Raw genomic sequence first — 21,959 nt, forward strand, 5'->3', positions numbered from 1 at the left:
TATAACCGTGCCGAGGAGGCAGCTCCCCCCTCCCTCCCTCTCGTACGTGAAAGAGCGCGTGGCTGCATCAGCTAATCTCCCTATGCAGTCAAGCTAATCTCCCTATGCAGTCACTCAATAGAGCGACTCGCGCTTTTTCATCCATCCATACACAACAGCGAGCGCTTCAAGCTTTCAACTTCTTGAAATGCTGGAACGAATTAGGATATAACAGGGTTGTTGAAGGTCCAGGAATTGTAAATAAATTCAATTCCGGTCCGGGAGAGAAAATGAGCAAGCGTAAATGAGTTCTGGAGTATAAAGAACAATTTAATCTGTACAGTATATTTTAATTCGGTCCAGGAACATTTTTTCCGGATCAATTTAAATACGTTTTCGTCCTGAAGGAGACAAGAGACTTGTAAAAAAAAAAAAAAAAAAAAAAAAAAAAAGGTAAAGTGTTCCCCTGTGCATAGCACCACGCCATGAAGGCATATAGGGGGTGTGGGGGTAACGCCCCACACTTTCTTGATCCGGTCGTGAGTGGGGGTGATGTGATCAGCATCACGCCCCTGACCGCCTTTACCCCCCAGGGTTTCCCCCAGGTACCCATGTTATTCGACGCTGGGTGGGCGCCGGGGCCGCTTCCACCGTTAGAAAAGTCCCATCCTTAATCACATGGGATAACGATTTCAAGTTGAGTCTTCCCAGATAAGTTATCGGAAGTCAGGATACCAAAAACTAAATATATGCCGGCGGCCTGGGCATTTTCAGTTCCCTGGAGTGACGCACTTCCTCTCTCTCTCTCTCTCTCTCTCTTTCTCTCTCCAGAGAGAAACCAGACAAAGCACTTCATCACTGGACACGCGCCTCCCTTCCTGGTCTCCCCAATTAGGAGATCCCCACCCGGCTCCTCTCCACGGAAATTCCCCAGCTTCCCTTATTAAGCCCAAAACTGCCACGTGGGATGGAACGAGATTATTTGCACGTGTCACTACGGCGCATCCTTTCGTTTATTTGATATATCAATGCTTGCTTTCAAGTTTGTCAAACTTTGCTTCGCTGAGATAATCTACTCGATATTGAACCAACAGCTTATTGTGGGATCTAAACGACTGTACATACGTAAAAAGTGACTCTGCAGGCCCGTACTCAGGATTTCTTTGAGGGGGGGGGGCAGACCCAGAGGCGAATTTTCATTCTTATATTATACATATATATATATATATATATATATATATATATATATATATGTATGTGTGTGTGTGTGTGTTTGGGGGGAGTGTATGGGTAGAGAAATTTGCTCATTTTGCTATGAAATGTTGAAGAACAGCATATATATATATATATATATATATATATATATATATATATATATATATATGATACGGGTAGACTACATGTGTGCATAATGCAAACAATTCAAATAGCTTACGAAAAGCAACATATGTGTGTGGTGTTGATAGATGAGGGTTCACACAAATTTTGCAAAGTCCCTGACATTTCCAGGTATTTTACATAACTGTGTGATGATTTAACGTGCTAAAAAATAACAGTTACACTTCAACTTTATACGTTAATTAAATGAATCACGTTTGTTAAACATTTTTGAAAATAAATGAAAAATAAGGTGAAATAACCTTTTTATAAGCAATATTACCCAAGAAGGAAGATTGTTGGGAAGATAAAATGAAACGTGTTTCCGGTTACAAATTCTGCCAAGCAAAAATAATTTAATTACCCAGACATTTCCAGGTTTTGAAAGCTTTTTTAAAAATAATTTGTTTATCCTGTAAATAAATTATCTGAAGGGAACAGCTAAGTGACTTCACCCTGGCAGTGAGTCTGCTAGTGTAATATTGTTTCCATGTCGTGTTTTCACTTTTAGAATCTTATTCGACAGTAAAAATACATGCCAGTGGCAACCAAGAAGCTATTAAATGGAGATGCATACCTTTGGGATAGAAAATGCCATTTTCAACGGTTCGTAGAATCGAATTTTTTGGCCTTGATGTTCTCTGCACACTGTGAAAGTTGTCTGCTGTACGGTCACACCACTGTGTATTTGTGTTCAAGACAATTACAAGTAGAAAAGAAGAAAAGTTGCAGTAAAACAAATTCCGATGGACAGAATTTCGTAAATAATAATGTACTTAATTTCTTGAGTGTTTTGGACAAATAACAATATATGTTAAAGAGTATTTCAGGCAATTTTTTGCCCCAAAAATCTAGCAACGCTTCTGCTGTGAAGTGGATTCTCCTCTTTACATAATATTAATTAACCCTAAGCCATTGAGTGGCAGAATGGACATAACTTGCAGAAAACCCCTGATGTTGGAGAAAGACAACAAAGTTTATTATCCTTCTGCTCAGTGGCAGCGAAAAGCGATCACAGACCTTGCGGTGCCGGTGGAGAGCTAAATGCCCCTTATATGGTTGGTTTTGTATTGCAGTCAATGAGGAAATTCCCCTCTGTGCTAATTATGTGAAAGATTAGTGACACTGTAATAGAAGGAACCATTCAATAATCAAGGGGTTCCTATTTGTCGAATGTCATCAAACAACTGTTTTTGACTCACAAAAAGGTCAGACAATTTTAAAAATGTACACATTATTCTACAGAAAGTCCTACATAACCAGTACAATGTCTGTAGTAGCGAAAGAGTCTTTCTTCGCTTATAGCAAGTCGGGACATGGATTTAAAGGAATGGACTGTCCCGACTAAATCGGAACGTCTGATAGCCTTGCATCAATGGTTATAGAACTAAAATAGCCCACTATTGCAGACTGCAGACTTTTAGAGCCTGCCTCTCCAGAAACAACCTATTCATTTGTGCAAGGACAAAATCGACATTCATGCAAAACCTGAAAAAACCATAAACGTAATTTTTGTAGGTTTTTTTATGTTCAAATTAAAATATTTCACGGTTCGAAGGGGGGCCTACGGGCCTGCTGCTGAGGATTTATCTTCGATTTTTTATAATTTTTTGCTAATTGCGACGATGTGGATGAGTGATGAAATTGATGAAGGGACACTCACAAAGAGCAACCATACCCAAGCCGGGGAACGAACCGTGGACCCCTGGCGTCGTAGCGCGCTGTGATAACAATTCCCTTACGAAGGTCACGTCAATGCCTTGGTTGTATATTACTCGTCCTCCTCTGTGGACGTGCGGTCTAAGGCGCTGTGCTTTGGACTCCGACTGCGGGACGGCATGGGTTCGAGTCCGCCTGGGTTCAGTCTCCGAGTTTTCGGCCTGAGTATAGGATCGGTGGCAACCCACCATCGTGAGGAAATTGGGGAGCTACGAGTGAGTAGCGTAATCCGGTCTCGAAAATCTCCTATGACGGTGGGGGTTCGACGTGCTGACCCCACGTCATCCCATTACCGGTTGAAGAACTCCACACCTCTAGGTAGGATTGGGGGAGGGAGACTGGCAGTCGGGAGATAGGCCAAGGCCCTTACGGGCTGTAGAGCCACAGATTATTATTATTATTTATTATTATTATTATATATACTCACGTATATTCAGGTTGCGTACAGTGGGGGCTGAAAAGTACAATTTGGAGTATCTCAATTCAAAACTTCCACCGTTTCAAAGTTCATAAATTATTTACAGCAGTAGTTTCAACAGTGAAAGCAAAAGAAGGAATCGAATACACGTTGTTGCTATTGGTGGGGTTGGTGAGTAAAAAAAAAAAAGAAGGTCTATTTCACGTTCTGAAAATTAATTTTGGACGACATACACAATAAGATATTTTGTACATCAAAAACTATCCACTCTCAAAAATAGCAATCGGGGGTCATTTTAAGGTGAGTTTTCATTTACTGTTCTGGTTTCTCTCAAGTTCTTCACTGCTTTTATTTGAAAATGTTCATTTTCTTAAAATTTCGGAGGGGGCTGTAGCCCCTTCAGCTACGCCAGTACATTCAGCTGAATGATCAAGCTGTTAAAATTTGTGGTCTGCAATGTTCCTCGTGTAAGAGATTTTAACGATGCACAAAATCCAGTCAGCACAAATACAAGTCGACGTAATTTATGCAGCAAACCTCTTGAATCGTTCACAGCGATGAAAACGGGCGTTGAGAGTTGGAAAACCTCCCCTGGGGAAGGAGAGCTCGTGCGGGACCCTTGTTGTTTCCCGCGTTCGGGAGGCACTTCGGTGGTTAACGAGTCGCTCGAGCGTACACAATCGATTTAATTACACGCCCACGGGGGGAAGAGGACTTTGACAAGTGCGCGATGTGTTGTTCTGTTCGGTTTGTTTGTGGGGAGACCTTTTATTTGTTTTTACCATGTCATCTAAACAAGAGCGTGGCACAACAGATTTTTAAAGGTCGAAAAAAAAACTGCAATGGAAAAAGTGCCACGAGTCTACCACACTGGGGCATGGCATCACTACACACCAGTGCTACTCAAACCTTTTCAGTCCGAAACCCACCTTGAAGGATATTACACTTCATGGGATCCATAAGCATGGACGCAGGCAAAATTACTTGCTTACATCGATTACTTTAAGAAGCCCCGTTTTACTTGCTTAAAGAAATTACACATACTTCATTGTAGAAAATTAAATGTGTAATTTAAGAGACTAATTTACTCTAGTGTAACATAACTAAACACACATACTGAAATTGAAAACATTTTTTTCACTCGCCGAACTAATGTGGCTAATGTGCAATGGTAGAGCACGAACAACAGAAATGTAGAGTTTAGACTACGTACAACACAGGTTGAATTTAAATTGTTGAAACAAAATACCTGAGTACTTTAAATGTAATTGGTTTGCAAGACACAGTAAATTTCGATCCCGACTTAGCGACCCACCAAACGCCACAGGTTGAGAAACGCTATACACCGCGTTCACAAATTATTGGTCGATATTTTGTAGACTATATTTTCACCAATAAATACATGATATTATCTCTTGAAGCCTGCCTGGCAGCAAGGTTATATGTATTTGCCCCCTGACATATCTCTGCACTTCCATCCCCAAAGATAAGAGTGACGTTAGCTCTCGAAAGCTCGGAAGCCCATCCGGAAATCACCTGGCTGATATCCTGAGAAAACCTCTCCATGATATTAACATCATTTGGAAGAGGAATATTTGAAGTCTTACACAGACCTTAAATGCATTCGATGTGCTCCCAACGTGTGCAGGGCAGATGCCCACGCAGTACTCTCATTGTCACCAAACCTTCTCAAGAATGTTGTGTGCGACCTTTTCGATGACGATCTCCTCGGTCACCTGACCTCACAGTGAGCGATTTTTTTCCTGTGGGGTTTCATCAAAGACAATGTTTACTTTCCTCAACTTTCACACTCTCAGAATTGCAAAGGTGCATCAAAACCTACATTTATGCTTTTGTTAACGTTGAGGTTGGCATGGTAACAAAAATAAATAAATAAGAGTTTGGGGCATAGTGTGATATGGGCCTCCCCCATGGCGCAGTGGTAGCGTCATTGCCTTGCAATCAAGGGGTCCCGGGTTCGATACCCGGTGGAGGCACAAGTGGTTCGGATTCCACTTTAAACTGTAGGTCCAGTCCCGATTAGCCTTACTGTGCATAAAGTGGACTTAAAACAGAAACTCAAACCAAACCATAGTGTGATATGATCCTCCCGAACCATATCAAAGATTCGGTCATATTTAATATTATTCTTAATTATTTTACTTTTTTATATTCACTATAAAAACGTTATGAAAGATGAGATATTTAATAGTTGAACTAATGACCTAATTCTGTCATTCGGGAAGTTTAGAATTTGTTATTTGCAAGCTTCTTGAAAGCAAAATCTTTCATTGTTGACAATTAGTCAAAAATATGTGTTCTCAGTTTTAGAATCAAACTATTATGAAGGCCATAAGAGCTAAATTTCAGTTGAAGTTATTAGTAATATAAGCCTTATGGTCATTGGAAAGAAGTTTTTAAGAATGTGACAACTTTATAGTAGAGAATATTATAGAAACTTTAAGGATCATAACTGTTGTTTTAGACAAAGAAAAATGAACCTTATGGAACATACTGTTTAATCTTTAGAATATTGCCATTATACACAAATTAGTTTTGCATATCACAGCTGTAGCTATGTATATCTTTTGTGTCACGGGAGGCGCTCTGTTTGACATGCGGGGTATAAATACAGCTTCGGAACCTAATTTTGGGGCATTTTCATCACTGACTCCGATGGATTAACATCTTAAATGCTCAGCTCCCTTTATGGGAGGGTTCAAGAACTCAGTCTTCGTTCCCAAATTAGCTTAGAGACATAGTTATTATGTCGTATGGGTAGGTTCGCCCTGTGGACATGCTAACATCTCACCATACGAAAGAATAAGTTAATTTAAACTTTATTTTGAAGTTTTCTGAAATTTTAAATAAAATCTTAGCAAAATAATGTTAAATTTCGACTCAGAACTTACTGTTATTCTGACGCATGGTTAGGTTCGCCCTGTGGACATGCTAACATGTCACCATGCGTGAGAATAAGTTAATTTACGATTTCTTTCGACCTTTGTGATAATTCAGTTTGATTTCTTCGAAACTTATACGTAATATATTTTCAATTCTTGCATAAAGCAACAGGACTTAATGTTATTCTGCCGTATGAGTAGGTTCGCCCTGTGGGCATGCTAACATGCCATCATACGGAAGAATAAGTTCACATTATTTCGTCTCCATGATTATTATTTATTGGTCAAGTTATTCATTATTGATATCTGGCATGGTTAGGTTTCGCCCTGTGAACATGCTAACATGTTGCCATACCCGATATCAAGTCGATGTCTCTAATATTACGAATTATAGCAGTTTGTATTTCTGCATATATCTTGAAGCCAGACCATAATGTCCAATTTATATTAAAATCGGAGTCAATACTTAAAACCTTCGCCAGTCACGTCAAAGTTATGCTTCATTATGTCACGGAGCGTTCATAAAGTTCCAAGCAAGCGCCTGGTCGTCTTCATATAACTAATATGACAACTTGATCCATATTATGTAAATAAACTGCAAAAGTCGCGTAGATTTAATTATAAGAAAGAAATCTGTTCTGTCCTTTATTTATGGAGATATGTAACTAAGATGTGAATTTATAAAAGTATCTTGAAAATAAACCATCTTCAGGAAAATAATTGCCCATAAAGAAGCCTACTGAAGAGGAAGACGCAGACCTTTCTTCGGAAACAGATGTTATTCATTTATAAAATCTCCCTTTTCCGTAGCCTATCAAATGATTTAGTACATAACACTTGAAGCTTCATATCCCATGTATTTGTACTACTATACCCGTACCTGAGAGGGGTCAGAGTATCCCATTAGCCCACTGAGTTTTAGCCGATGTGAAGGAACAGATGACATAGGATATTGAAAGGTGATTGAAGAAAATAGGAAGGTAAAGATGAGGATGGACGCTTTGTCTTCATGATTTTTTTTAATGTAATAGCTGCGATTGTATAGTTTTTCGAAGGCGATTTTTGCTCGAGGACGCTGACGACAGAGGATGGCCTAAAGGTTCGAGAGAGGACCGCCACAAAGCCTAGTTCAGTATGAGAGCAGCCTAAAGTGTCGCGATGGATGTTTCCGCTCACTTTCTTCGTCTCCTTCGAAGTTTAGAGCTGGCGATCGAGCGCAGGTCTCTCCCCAGCCATGCAGCTAAGCAATGGTGATTTCAAAAGGATGGTATTTGTTTTATTTTGATTTTGAGCGTTTTCCCTCATCAGTTGTTATGTTCTCCTTCCCAATTTTGCGTAACGCTATGCGTCGCTCTTCATAGTCATTCACCTGTTGATATGTGCTGATAGGAATATTGGCAGCTCTGAAAGAACTCCCCGTGGAATTGGAGGAAAGGAAATAAAGGGAGAGTGATCAAGACCCTAACAAGTGGTAAATATGGACTTATCGAAACGCTCTTGATTTAAAACTCAATAATTTTTAAAGGAAAAAATACCAAAAATAGTGTATTAAAAAAGGTAAAATACTAATCATCTTAAACCATAAATAGTGTCATTATCATTAAACTGTAAATAAACATGAAAACACTAGCATGTCGAAATTTTGTCACCAGACGCAAACAACATGTGGCTAAGTATTGTTCATACATTCACGTGAAAAATCTTAAATCATGATTTTGTACCGAAATTGGACTCTTGAGAGAATCCTAGGCTGCCCCTGGCTACCCTGAATTTTCTTCGCTCGCGCGCGTGCATTATTGAAGAATATTTTACTACTCATTGTTACAATCATGTGCAAGAAGTTTTCCTGAAAAAATACCCTGCTTCTGCTGTACCTCATTTATGGAACCTTAACCTAGAACCCTGCCTTCGTGATCTCGGTAATAACAGTAACATTACAAAAGTTATTGCCTACGCGGATGACATAGCTATGGTATGTGCAGACGACTCCCGTGCTAAGGTTGAGCACAAAGTTAATGAAGCTCTAGAGGCCCTAAGAATATGGTGCAGGGAAGCCAAGCTAGAACTATCCGCAGAAAAGACAAAATACTTGTTTTTAAAGGGTAAAAATTAGCACCAGGAGAAACCCATTGATAAAACTATCTGGTTCTATCATTCAAAGAGCAGAACATTTTGAATATCTTGGGGTAACTATAAGTGAAGGATTAAAATTCGATAGACACATACAAAAATAACTATCAAAGCCGAAATGACAATGCAAAAACTCAACCAGGTTGACATCATACCAAGTTAATCTAAATTCCAGCATAATGGAAGCATATACCAAGTCAATTTATGGAGCAATAGCCACATATGCGTCATCCACATGGATGGAGGGGTTGACACTGAAAAAGAACATCAGAATGTTTAGGGGCTCTCAACGTAGGATTCTTCTGCGAGTAACGGGGGCCTTCGGAACAGTCTGTACGGAGGAATTGCTTGCCCTTACGGGACACCTTCTGGGATACCTTACGGGATACCTCTGGATCTGGAGTTCCGCTGGAGGGCGGCCAAATATTGGTTTAGGAAGGGAGACGAGGAAAACCTTACTAAATGTGTTGGAATTTTCTTACCTACTCTACGGGAGATAAGAGAAAGATTCATGGATGCCTGGCAAGGGGAATGGGACGTTGCCCGGAATGGAAGAAGGACGCTCGGCTTCGTCCCAAACCTACGTCAAAACAAACTGATAACTGCTCATGCCACAAAGGGCTTAATGCACTTCCTGACAGGCCATGGCCCTTACGGAGAGCACCTACACCGGATAGGCAGCAGAACTTCCACAAAATGCATCGCCTGCGAAGCTCCGGAAGACACCCCAGAGCAAAGGTCTTCTTCTGCCTAGGATCAGGTGAGAACATCAAAAACATGAAGAGGGAACTTCCAACATATGATATAACAATCCTACTCTGTAAGCAACAGATAGAGAGATTCAAGGCACTCTTTGGAGGAGTTGGGAAGATTCGAGCAACAGCAAAGGCGACCAGCCCAGCCAATACACATACCACAGACCCCAATCTGCCATGGAAACCAGGAGAAGAACTGCTGGAAGGCCCCTTGCTTCTCGTGCTTTGTCCCCTACTCCTGTAGAGGAGGAAGGGGAGGAGGAGGAGAAAGCACCCACCAATGTTTCCAGACGAAGGCACTGTGTTGTTTCCACTGGACGAAGGGAGGCCGCAGAGCGGAGAAGAATTCGCCCGTCCGATTACCAGGAGTAAGACATAAAGATTAAATGGAAAGAGTATTGGCTTCAAAACAAACTCACAACACCTAGCTGGCACACCAGCTACCATTCAAACGTCGGTATTCCGGCGATATTCTCTAAACTACATATCATACAATGCATTTAGAAATTCTAATCCATAAATCTCATTCAAAATTAAATTTATTATACGGTATTTCAAATAATTTTTACCTTTTGTATTGTACTACCTCTATTTTATCAATCAATAATTCATATCTACTATGCTGCTTTCTGCTGAAGTGTATTCATTTCAGCAAACAGACATACAAGGCAGCAGGTAACTTTCTTCCACACACACACACAATACTACACACATTTTACAATTCCAAATGGGAACTGACCGCGCATAATCACATCAAACTATCTTCAAATATGGGAGCTGGAGACCGACAGCGGAACACCTAGCCTCTGAGGTGAAGCATACCCATCCAACCCCTGTGCACTGTTTGTAACAAGAAAATTGTAACATGCAGGGCGCGTGAGCTCTCAAAACTAGATTTCGGATCCCGAAATCCGGTATATGTTAAACAATTCATACATACACACAATACTTATATCGTATTTTAAACATATTCCAGCGAAGGTTCATGTAAAAAATGAAAGGTATAGATGTATTAACATTGTACTGTACTGATACCAATGTAATTATACTAAATTATATTTATATTATATATTATGTTATTAAATATTATTGTAATTGTCAAATTTTTATTTCCAGATTTATGTAAAATGCAAATTTCAAATAAAGTAATGGAGCGTAACAATATCGGGGGAACCGTAAAACGAGCAACTGTCGTCCCAGTTTTTCACAGAGGCACTGGGACATGCGCATACCCTCGAATGTATGCGGGTGGAGGTTAGGATACATTCGGGGGTTCCCCCTTATTGTACCTCACAAACAACTGTTTAACAACTAGTGCGTCGATTTCGGAAAAGCGGAAGTGTATGTGACAAAATACGAAGTGGTCGCCCATCGGTTTTAACCTCTGCGGCAGTGGGGGATGTACATACATGTCTGGAACAATTTGCAACCAAAGCTTAGAGGAAACTTGCGACCCAAGCGGACTTGCAGTGCTTATAGGGCTGTGAAGAAAACTACCCACTTGAAAGCTGCCCCACTTGACAACAATCAACAATATTAAACACCAAAAAATGATCCCACATATTGTTAAGAGTTGGTATTTACTGTTGAAGATCAATTCTCAGATGTTTTCAGCAAATTAACAATGTTTATACAATATTTGTACAATATTAGTTGGATATTTAAAGAACCACTCCTTATATATTTATACATCCCCTGTCCACCAACCAACTCACTCCATCCGTAGGCAATAACCCTAACATATATTCCACCTGTAATAAATGAACTATTAATCAAGCCACCCGAAGATAAATATGGTAAAAATCATATTCCACCTTGCTTTCAAGTGGATAAATGATAACATAAATTTATTAACCCAGTGATAGCCTACATGATTGGTTTACTGATTTAATCGGAACACTTAATGTCCAAATTGTTATAATAATAAAAAAGTAGACGTGAATGGTAGGGTTACCAGGTGCGGAGAAATTTTCACTTAAAACTCAAATTTAGACCAAAAATTATGATTTTGATTTTTCACGTAAATGTATGGACAATACTTAGGCGCACGTTGCATGCGTCTGGTGACAAAATTTCGACCTGTATAAGACAAAAGTATATCTATATTTAAGTGCCAAAAGCATACAAGCAATTTTAAGCGTTTTCTTTTCTTTTTTTTAAAAAAAAATATCATGATTTTTATCCACCGTGTTTAGTTCACACTGGACTTCATTCTTTGAGAGGAAAATAATAGTTTTCATGTCCCAATCGAGGAACTACTAAACCACTTGCGTGTTGTATTCCACAGTTTAGAGAAGCTGCACTTCTCTTCTTTTTTATGTCGTCGAACGTCACATTGACCCTTATTTTTTTCACCCAGTACTCTGGGTCAGAACTGCCGCACGAATGATCCAACGTGACCTACAGCGTAGAAGCCAAACATGCATGAAAGTGACTGGAAAAGAAAGTTATCCGTCACAATAAATAAAAGCAAAAACCAAACGTCGAAAGTTCTATCCTAAGACCACAAGATGCGATTCTTGGTATTGAAGAAAATGATTTTTCCAAGAGTGAAAATTTTCTGACGACCCGGAGCAATGCGTCTATCTGAAAGGTATAATTTTCTCGTCGTTTGCTGACAGCCATTAAAATTCGCGGTCATGAAAAATACGCCTTCCATCACCAAGGCTAAGGCATGTTAGAATCAGCTGGTTAAGGGAAGGGCAACGGACACTAATAGCTTTGGAAAACTATTGTATTGTTGTATCAGTGTAACAGTTGGAATATTTTGGCTTCATGCTTCAACCAACCAACAAGACAATATTGTGTGCGATGAAGTGCTATATTCCTAGTCATCAGATTCGAACTTGGGCCAATGTGAGGGTCATCGAGTTTTCACAAAAACGGTATTTTCAAATTTATTGAAATACCACGCCAAAATTCGAAACTCAAGAGAAAAAAAAACTGTTGAGAAGCCTCAACATATTTGATATTAATCCCTATGGAGGATTACACTGGTTAAAGGAGCCAGAGCAAACGGTTTTGTGTTACGCGGAAGAGAGGTTCATATTTGAGGGCCTTCAACAAAGGTCAACCCTCGCGCACTCCTCAACAATTTTGGAAGAATTCAATGCATGCATACTAGGGATGGCCACAAAATCCGGATAACGGATAATCAAATTATCCGATATCCATTTCGGATCCAACGAATAATTCGAATATCTTAACAATACGGATATCCGGATAATCCGTGTATTGAGATCGCTATTTCATTTTTCAAGTTCATTATGCTATTCTGGTAAGACCGGTGTATGAAATAAAGGAATCAATTACCAAATAAGGGATCGGGACACCAAACAGTTATATTCTAAACTGTATCTCTTTCATGTTTTTTTCTTTTATTTTCTTTTGTTACGGTGGAAAAGATTGTGGATATATACTGAGCTTAGTAATGCAGAAATCTTGTTTTACGCAAAAAAGTTAAATATGGGAAAAATTCGTAAAACGGATAAACAGACAGGCTTGGACAAGGGAATTGTAGAGAATACGCACGTAACAAATACGAACATGACGAATAAATGAATATGTGGAAAGCCAAAAAAGGGATAAACTGTAAAACTGTCCGAAAAATACACACATTCGGGCATTTCGGATATTTATGATAATCTGGATATCCGGACATTTCAGATAAAGACCGGGATCTGAACCCGATATCTCTGGCGTTGTAGCGCACTGTGGTACCATTGATGTCGGCTCAGTAAAATTTGTGGAAATTACAATGAGGCTACCATCAGCTCAATTTGATTACAGCTACAACTGACAAGAAAAGCCAAATGGAAAATAATTATCTGTCGCTCCATAACTGTAGGCTAATCGCAACGACGAAGATGACGAGGGTGCAGCAATAGCCAGACAGGTAAAACATGCAACGTCATGCCGAGAGTAGAACGGGATAAGATGGTTATATTTACACGTCGTCACTTCAATTATTTTATAAGGAATTTGATAAGCTTACAACTTCCACGAAATGGATGTCAGCGCCAGAAGCATTGTCGCCTGCCTCATTTCTTCTCCGAGTGTATAAAATTCAGAGAAGTTCATTTCCGCGGACGATGATCACCAGCTCCCATCCAGCAGATGGCCACCGAGGAGTCCAATCACGTGCCGTTGTGAATAGCAGAGACGTGACATCAACCCGCATCACGTCACCGCTTCCTCCCCATCAAGACGCATAAACAGACCGGACACGGACCACGTGGTTGCCATCAAGGCGCTTCGGACGCCTTGGGTAAAAGCTTTGCCGGACGGCGTCCGTATCTTTTTTGGCTGGGAGCAATCTTTACGGTTTCGCTGGCCAACACGAGAGCACCCAGGGAACGACGGTGGATTTACCGCAAGCAATCCTTGTTTTTTTTCTTCCTTCAGGTTAATGCTACTGAAATCCGTTGCAGGCTCGGTTGGGCCTTGGTCTTGCTTCAGCCTTTGCGGAAGAAAAAAAAAAAAAAAAAAAAAAAAAAATCTTGAGACTTTCTCCTATTACATCCAAAAAATTCTTCGAGCAAATTGAATTCGGTGTTATTGTAATACACTACCGCCAACGGAAGCCTGTTTTTCTAGGACACATGAAAACAGCAGACGTAAGGATCGAAAGATCTCCTGAATGCTCTTCAGAAATCCTAAACAGATATCTATTAGTTCTTCAAAATTGAAAACATCTACTTGATTCAATGAAACAAGAAATATTTTGCAAAAAGTTGTAATTGATCAGATCCGGATAACCTTAAAGTCTTACGTCGGACAACAATAATACTTAAGACTGTGATGCATAATAAACTTACCGAATTACAGTAGTTCAACTTGAACAAAACGTGGCAGGCGCCACTCCAGAAATGGATTTTTTCATATATCAATATTTAGCGTTTAGACTCAAACTGTACTACTGCAATTACAATAAGAACGAAGTGTGCTCTTTAAGGTATATATTAGACCTTCCAGATCATTTTTCATTTTGAAGACAAATTCTGTATACGTACATAGGAACTCGCAGTTCCAGAATATCCATAATATATAGACTACTATTATGGTTGTTTACATATTGCTAAGTTTTTGAACTCTTAGCAACATGCTAAACTTTGGGAATGTATGTCGATCTGACAATGTCTCACAGACCAAATTGTATTTGCAAATTTTCAACCTTCTCTAACGTAGCAAACCCTTCGAAGGTAGGACCTCTTATCGATTAGCCTCCGAAGGTAGGTATAATTCGGCCACAAAAGAGATCCAATTTTCTCTCTTTCTGACTGGGAACGAATTCAGAACACCCTGTAGTTCGAAGTTCTGAAGTTCGCTGCTTTGAAAGTATGTATTTTCCCCAGTCGTTCAAAATAAGTGAAGTAGCGTCCTGCCTCCAGAAATGAAGCACTGGTTTCAAGACTTCGCGAAGAGCTATCTAGAAAATGAACTGTTCTTGTAGAACAATACGGCTGACGCCGCAGCCAAAGCGGGGAACGCGAGAGGAGAATAAAGTGCAGCGCTCTCCTCCCGAGCAGACGTTGCTTACATCTGATTACGCAGGGCTCTTTCAGGACAACATTTCTCCCCACTCTGTCTTCGGAGAGATTCCCCGAAGACAGCGCCGTCTCTGGGGGATCCCTGAAAATCGATATCTCGCAGCCAACGCACCCGGCAGGACTGCCCCAACGCGCTCCCCTCGGAGGCTGCACTTGGCCTTCGCGGCGGCCAACCTTCGACGTTTTGCCTTTAAACAGGGCGAGCCTCGCTTTTCAAAAGAGACAGATAATCATTATGAACAATGACTCAGTCAGACAGAGAGGTTAACGTCTGGTGCTCAAGTGCTCCGTATCTTCTACGATGCAATGTCATATAGTTGTTGAGATTTTCCCAGGCGCTGAACGAATTTTCACGGTACCGCTAAATTTTCCCCAAAAGCTTGATTTATACACCTTTTCCCGCTAAATGTATTTTCCAACCTCTCCCGGACTCAAAAGTTCTCGGTAAACTCCTGTTTTGGTTCCACTTCCATCAAAGGGTTCTTGTTGTTGCACTGTCATATCTTGCTTATATGTAAGGTAAAGTAAGAGATACTGAACAAAATTCTCTACAGACCGGACTTAAATAACTTGCATTGGTTTGATTTGACTTTTTTTATTTAGCGTCCCTTGGCTGCCACTTCTGATGCCACATGATGAAACTGAAGGGACACCCACAAAAAACACCCATTCCCAGGCCAGGATTCGAACGCAGAAACCCTGGCGTTCGTTTGCATTTGTATTATTCTTCGCCGTTTTCCGTGGCGGAGTGGTTAGCACAGCGTACAAAGATATACCGATTTCGAATCCCAGACTGGGTATGGGTGTTCTTACTTAGCGAACCTTCATCAATATAATCATATTACTCCTCTTCATCTTCGCGATTAGCCAAAAGTGGCAGGAAGGGGAAGTAAAATAACCTAAGTCAATCGATCTATCAAAAAAAAGGATCGACACAGCGTCTATTTCGCAACTGAGATTGCCACCTGCTCCAGCGCACACACTCTAGAAAACAATTGACAGGCAGAAATCGCATCCGCGGTCAGCTACCAGGAGAAGATGCATTCACTATAATCCAGTGGTTCTCGCACTTTTTCGTTTCACGGCGTCCTAAGTGTTTCAAGATATTTCCACAGCGCCCAAGTAAGAATGTAGGCCTATCTAACACTCGCAACGCTCAGATATTGCGGTTATGTTGCTTGCCTTAAGTTAAAAAATAAACACATATTTCAAATTCAGAAACATTTTGTGCGTAAAAAGTACTAAAAATATGTAAGTGTCATTTCAGTGAAAATATTGCGGCGCCTCAGGGAGTCTAGGCGCACACTTTGGAAACCATGGCTATAATCAACATTCTTGTACGGAAAATTTTGGTTCGCCCTGTATGTAAGAGCCACGAAAACCCCCAAAAGAAAAGAAATCCAAATGCTCCGCTTCTAACGATCACATAACTTAGAGCATTTTCCCATCCCTCATGCTAAGGGCAGGGACCATAATTAGCTTAAGCGGCGGAATAAAGTTCCGGACTCTTCCAGCCCTCCTAATTGGGCGGGGAACATTAAATGCCCCGACCGCTAGGTGGCATCAGGAGCCGCAAGTATGCAAATCGAGTTAAGAGCCCTCGTTAGGCATTCAGAAGTAATCCCCGTCCGTCTGACGGAAGGAAGATGGATGCAGGGACGAAAGTATCCCGAAGCCCAGAGTCATTGTCAGATCTTCGAAGGATCTAGCTGGAGCCACGCAATGCAGGAATGAACGCGATGAAGACGAACAATGGGCACGTGAACCTGGGTGCGAAATCACTGTATCACGGTATCTAGTGACATGTGAAACGCAGTTCGATATAAATTATTTTTATATATATTGATTCATTTTATGCACAAACATGAAAGTGTGAGGTTTGATCTTATTTTGTGAATAAACTTGTATCCGAGCCAGACGTCCGGAGTTGGGGACGGGTTTTTCTTGAGTGACAGCCGCCGCTTAGAACATGACATATTTGCACCAACGCGGAGATAAGGAAAGATTATTTTCGCCGCTACCGGGCTCGAGTCGCAGCGGGCGTTCGAACCCATGTTCACGGATGACCAGAGAGACCAGCTGGAGGGCAAGCCTGTAAGGATCGAAGACGCCTCGGTGACCGAGTTTCAAGACAATGGACACAGGTCATTCGCATCCCCTCTGAAAGAGAAGCCAAGCCACTAGAGCGTCCTGTTCAACGGAAGAATTCGAATCTCTTATATATAGGCGGTGCTACCACCCCAGACACAGTTTTTTTACCCGGATTTCACAGAGAAAGCATCTCCGCGCTACACTCTCGCGTGATCATTGTTTTGTGTCCGTGAACTTTGTTTCCTTACGTACTGTGAGCGACTTGCAGATAGGGAGTTACCAGTGTGCGCCTTATTTTGGTGAAGATTACGCGGTGATTTGTTTTTGCCAAGCGTGGACTACATAAGGATGGAGGGCTAAAGAAGATTGAGAAGGGAGGCCGTCGCTCCTCCTGACGCCCGCAACGATGCAGAAGCCAGCCAGACGACGCCAAAACCAACCACTGCCCAAAGCCCGAAGGACGCTTTCAGATCGACGTTCCAGCCAAAGCCCGAAGGACGCTGTCAGATCGACGTCCCAACCAAAGCCCGAAGGACGTCTTCAGAGAGAGAGATTGAAGGACGTCTTCAGAACGACGCCGATCGAAGCCAGAGGGAGAGATTGAAGGACGACTCCAGAACGACGCTTCCAGAACGACGCTTCCAGAACGACGCCGAATCGAAGCCCGCCACCAGAGAGATTCCTGACCGGCGCGTGACCACGTACATCCGACGCTAGTGGCAAGAGGAACGCCCGAAGTACTAAGGAGGTGCAAGTACACCATATCGTCGCAATTATTCTTCGTCGCGATCGACCTCGGAGGACAATTTCGCCACAAAGGAACCGTGTGCAAGTCCCGCGTCCAGGAGAGATGAACGACCACGCCATGTAGCAGAGTCTGGTACAGTATACTTCAGAGGGTCTCATATCCATGTAAACGTGCGTCGTCAGTATCAACACCGTACAGTTAACGCCGAAGTCTCACTTATTTGCAAAGTTACTCAGGAAAACCCAAACCTAACTCCGCGTCTAAAAATTGTTTGGTATTGTTATAAAAAGGGGTAATTTCATGTTCAGATGTCCTAATTTAATTGTCTGCATTCAGCGTTAGAAGCTCCATTTCATTTCTTTAATATTTAGTGTAAATTGTCAAAGTGTGCTCCATTTCTTGTGTAACCGACCGCCCCGTCGCGCCATTTAATTTGTCAATAGTTGACTGATGAGTCCTTTTAATTGTGGAAAGCGTAGTTGTTTTTATTGCAAGGTCGTGTGCGTGAAATAGTATTATTTGTTGCTTAGTGGTTTTTGATGTAATTTTCGCTCGCGCCGACGATTGATTTGTGTATTTCCGGCAGCTGGAGCCAATTAAGTTTTTGCATCACTATGTAATTGAGTAGTTGTTCTCATTGGACGAGAGAGGCTTATAGGTAATACCCCCGTCCGAGAAACTTGTAATGTCGTTCTTACGAGTCAACGCATACGTTCATTCGAACGAAAGATTTAACCACGCCGACCCAATTGTCTTAGTTAACCGCTTTCCGAGGGCTGGCACTCAAGTTAATTTAAAAGAGCACAGGAGCTGGCAGACAAATGCCCTAAATTCACATAAAGGTTTAAAAATTAAAAGGAATAATATGTAAATGAGATCCATGATTTGTATCCATACTTCACATGTAAAAATACCTCATGTGTGTGAAAGAGAGATAGAATGAATGAGAGAGCGTTTGAGGAGGCTTTGTAAACAGTTGTTGATTGCAATATTTTTTTTTTTGTTGTTACAATATATATTCACTTTTTACCGTTCGTCAGTGTTGTTATTTGACGTTTTCAGGTACCAGATATTATGCTATTAGTGTTTTATGATTGTTCGAATCTACATATCAAAGGTAAACAAAACAGTGTAACTTTTCAAGGTATTAATCTCCGCCTCGCAATAGTATGACAATAAACGACCGTCTCAGTACCGAACTTGATAACTGGACCGTGAGTCACGACCGGTCTCCCGTACACATAACGACGTTTGGCCCCGTGCCGGGGTATGATTGACACGTCATTTTGGGGGCCGTGAGTGCACTCGTTATATTTGGCGCCGCGAACATGGGACGGCAACTTTTGTCATGTCTTTCCAGGAAAGCCAGGTTGCGAGAGCGGTAGAAATTTCATTGTTGTATACGTCATGCATAAAATTCTTGTATTAGGTTCCTGATGATTTGTGTGTTTTTCGTTTTGTATTTCGAGGGTTATTTCCATGTATTTGTCGTATGTTCACGTGTAAGGACACGTTATTGGGCGTAATTGGTAACAATAGGGCAGATATTTTTTTTCGGCGAAAGCAGCAAGGGCAGCTGCATAGGGCATTTTTTATGTACTTTTTGTGTACTTTTTTTGGTTGTTGGCATAATTTATGGCATCAGGCTGAGTTGCGGGATAAGGGATTCCCGACGGACCTCCTTTTTCTTTTTATGTATCGATTTGTAATTCACATTTTGCGTGAGCTCGCGTAAGTTTGCGTAACTGTTCCAAAGTGCGACAGAAGATTGAGCAGATAATTAAGGAAAGGCCTTCATGAGATTAAGAAATCGTCGTATAGACTGTTTGAACAAGAGTGACGTCATGATGGTTTGCGAGGCTTGTGGAAAGGAATTTGCTGATTTCGAAATCGACGGCGAGGGAGCCAGACCTTTTTGTCTTCAGTGCAAGGGCCCGTTGGAAATGGAAAGGGAGATACCAAGTGCCCAAGGGGGTACATCGTCACGTGCGGACAGCGACCACAGCAAGGAACAAGATGACGTAGGAAGTGGCAGTGGTGCCAACCAACTCCAGCTGGTCCTCCAGATGCTCCAAGGAATGGAAACCAGGATGCAGACCGAGATGCGGACCAACATGCAAGGAATGGAAACCAGGATGCAGACCGAGATGCGGACCAACATCCAGGGATTGCAGGCTGAAATGCAAGGAGTGCAAACCAACATCCAAGGATTGCAGGCTGAGGTGCAAGGGATGCAGACCGACGTACGAGGGATGGAAGAACGCCTCCAAGGGACGGTTCGCGCCTCCGGAGAAGAAGTGACACAACAGCTCCTTCAGACGATCCAAGAATCCGAGGCTCGAATCGAATCCAGGATCGCCAGGACTGACGTTCGCCTCAATGAACAGGAAGCCAAGGTGGCAACACTGGCGCAGAGCGTGCGTGAACAGGAAGGAGCTTTGCAACACATCGGCCAGCAGTGTGCACAGCTGGAGACGGCCTGCAATCGGAGCAACGATGCCCTCGAGCGACAAGTGCGGCGAGCAGCGAGCATAGCGGAAGGGAATTCCGACAAAATAAAGGAAATAGAGGACAAACTGGAACGCCTGAACGTAGCCGACGTTCCGGGATCATCGCGAGAGCCGGCAGCCATGACGTCATCGCAGCCAGCTGCGGTCCCCTCGTCTTCAAGGCGCGCGAGTGACGCAAGACCGACTACGCTTGTCAACGGGGGAAGCGAAGTGGAACCTGGACTACATCTTCCATCGCCGCGACCGTTCGAAGCCCAAACTTCAAGCCGGGAAGATATACGGTCTGAACCAGTACCAACGAGAAGAGCTCTGTTCCCGCCTGAATATAAGAAACATTTCAAGAAGTTCTCCGGGGCCGACAGGATATTGCCGTCTGCCTTCATCGAGGAATTTGAAGCAACAGCCCGGGAGTTAGGACTTGCGGATGGGGAGCGATTACTCGTGCTGAAAGGCCTAATGCAAGATCGGGCAAAGAACTGGCTGGATCGGAATGAAAGACACTTTCATTCATACTCGGCGTTTAGGGAAGCGTTCTTGACGCACTTTCAGCGCCCCATGCAAGTGGAAAGGATGCTTATCCAACTGAGGAACGAGAGGTACGACAGGAACGGGGGACTTACTTTTTCGCAATATTTCTGGCGTAAGTTCAATGAATTCCAGGCTCTCCAGCCACAGATGACCACGTCGGAGATAATTGCGGCCCTAATTTATCATTACCCGCAAGAGATAAGACGGCATCTCAACGGGGCGTGCGTTTTCGATGCAGAAGCCATGTCGCTCACGCTAGAGAACCTGAACCAGTGCGAGGAGGAACGCGAGAGGACGCGGAGTGACAGATGGAACAAAAGGAGACGACCGGAGGACGAAGGAAGCCGAGGAAATAAGCATCCACGCGTCCATCTGGTCCAGCAAAGATACGGTGGGCAGCAACACGCTCCAGGAGCCGAAGTAAGCCGTTTTCTAGACAATCCGCCTTCACCGCGACGCAGACGCCAGTGCCGAGGAAGGAGACGTCGAGGTGGACCGAGCCGTAGGTCGCCGGGTCACCATGGCAACAGCGACAACAACAACTTCTTCAACGGGCGGGTAAGCAACGGCTATTACCAACGTCATCCGGACAGTAGACCGGGGAGCCCGCGTTCTGACAACGAGAACACAAGGCGCGGCCAGATGGGGGTCCAGAGGAGCCCGACTAGGAATGCGAACGGCCCGGGTTCGAGACATGGATCACCGCAGCCGGGGCCGTCAAATTACCACCACACGGGAAACCGTTAGGAGTCTCGCGTCAGGGCTCAGATGCGGGACAGACTGCACCCAACCCACCTAAATTCGAGCCGAACCACCCAGGAGAAAAAACCACGCCAATCCGGATTCGAGCTGCCTGGTTGGGCGAAGATATGCACGGCGATGAGGATGCGGAGGAGAAACGCGAGGACCATTGGCCTACGAGATCACCGTTAGTGGAGCTGCGAGTTGGAAACGAGGTGGTAACTGGACTTCTGGATACGGGGTGCGAGGCAAGCCTTTGTTCCGAGGCAACATGGCGGCGAGTAACAGAAGGGGTACGCCGGCCACAACTTCGCCACCTACGAGATTTCAGACTCGTAGATTTCTCCGGGAAAGCGAGAGAGAAGCCGCTTGGACACACAGTTCTGCATGCGTCCATGAACGATCACCCAGTAGAAGTTGAAGTTTTGGTGGTCCAGTCTTTGTCTGTCGACTTGTTAATCGGGATGGATTTCCTCAGTCGATATGCCTCGGTCCTGAATATCGGCAAGCA

The 21,959-nt window shown here is 42.7% G+C and overlaps 1 protein-coding gene and 1 non-coding gene across 4 annotated transcripts in view; one reads left to right on the plus strand and one right to left on the minus strand.

Annotated features, from left to right (window-relative positions):
- The window catches only part of spg (dedicator of cytokinesis spg), a 372,699-nt gene that overhangs the window by 253,576 nt on the left and 97,164 nt on the right, over positions 1-21,959 (minus strand). The window lies entirely within an intron of this gene.
- Positions 5,416-5,490, plus strand: TRNAA-UGC (transfer RNA alanine (anticodon UGC)). The gene has a single exon. It is a non-coding gene; the product is annotated as a tRNA-Ala (tRNA).

This window comes from Lepisma saccharinum, chromosome 1 (assembly GCF_977018435.1).
Source record: "Lepisma saccharinum chromosome 1, izLepSacc3.1, whole genome shotgun sequence".
Classification (NCBI taxonomy): Eukaryota; Metazoa; Arthropoda; class Insecta; order Zygentoma; family Lepismatidae; genus Lepisma; species Lepisma saccharinum.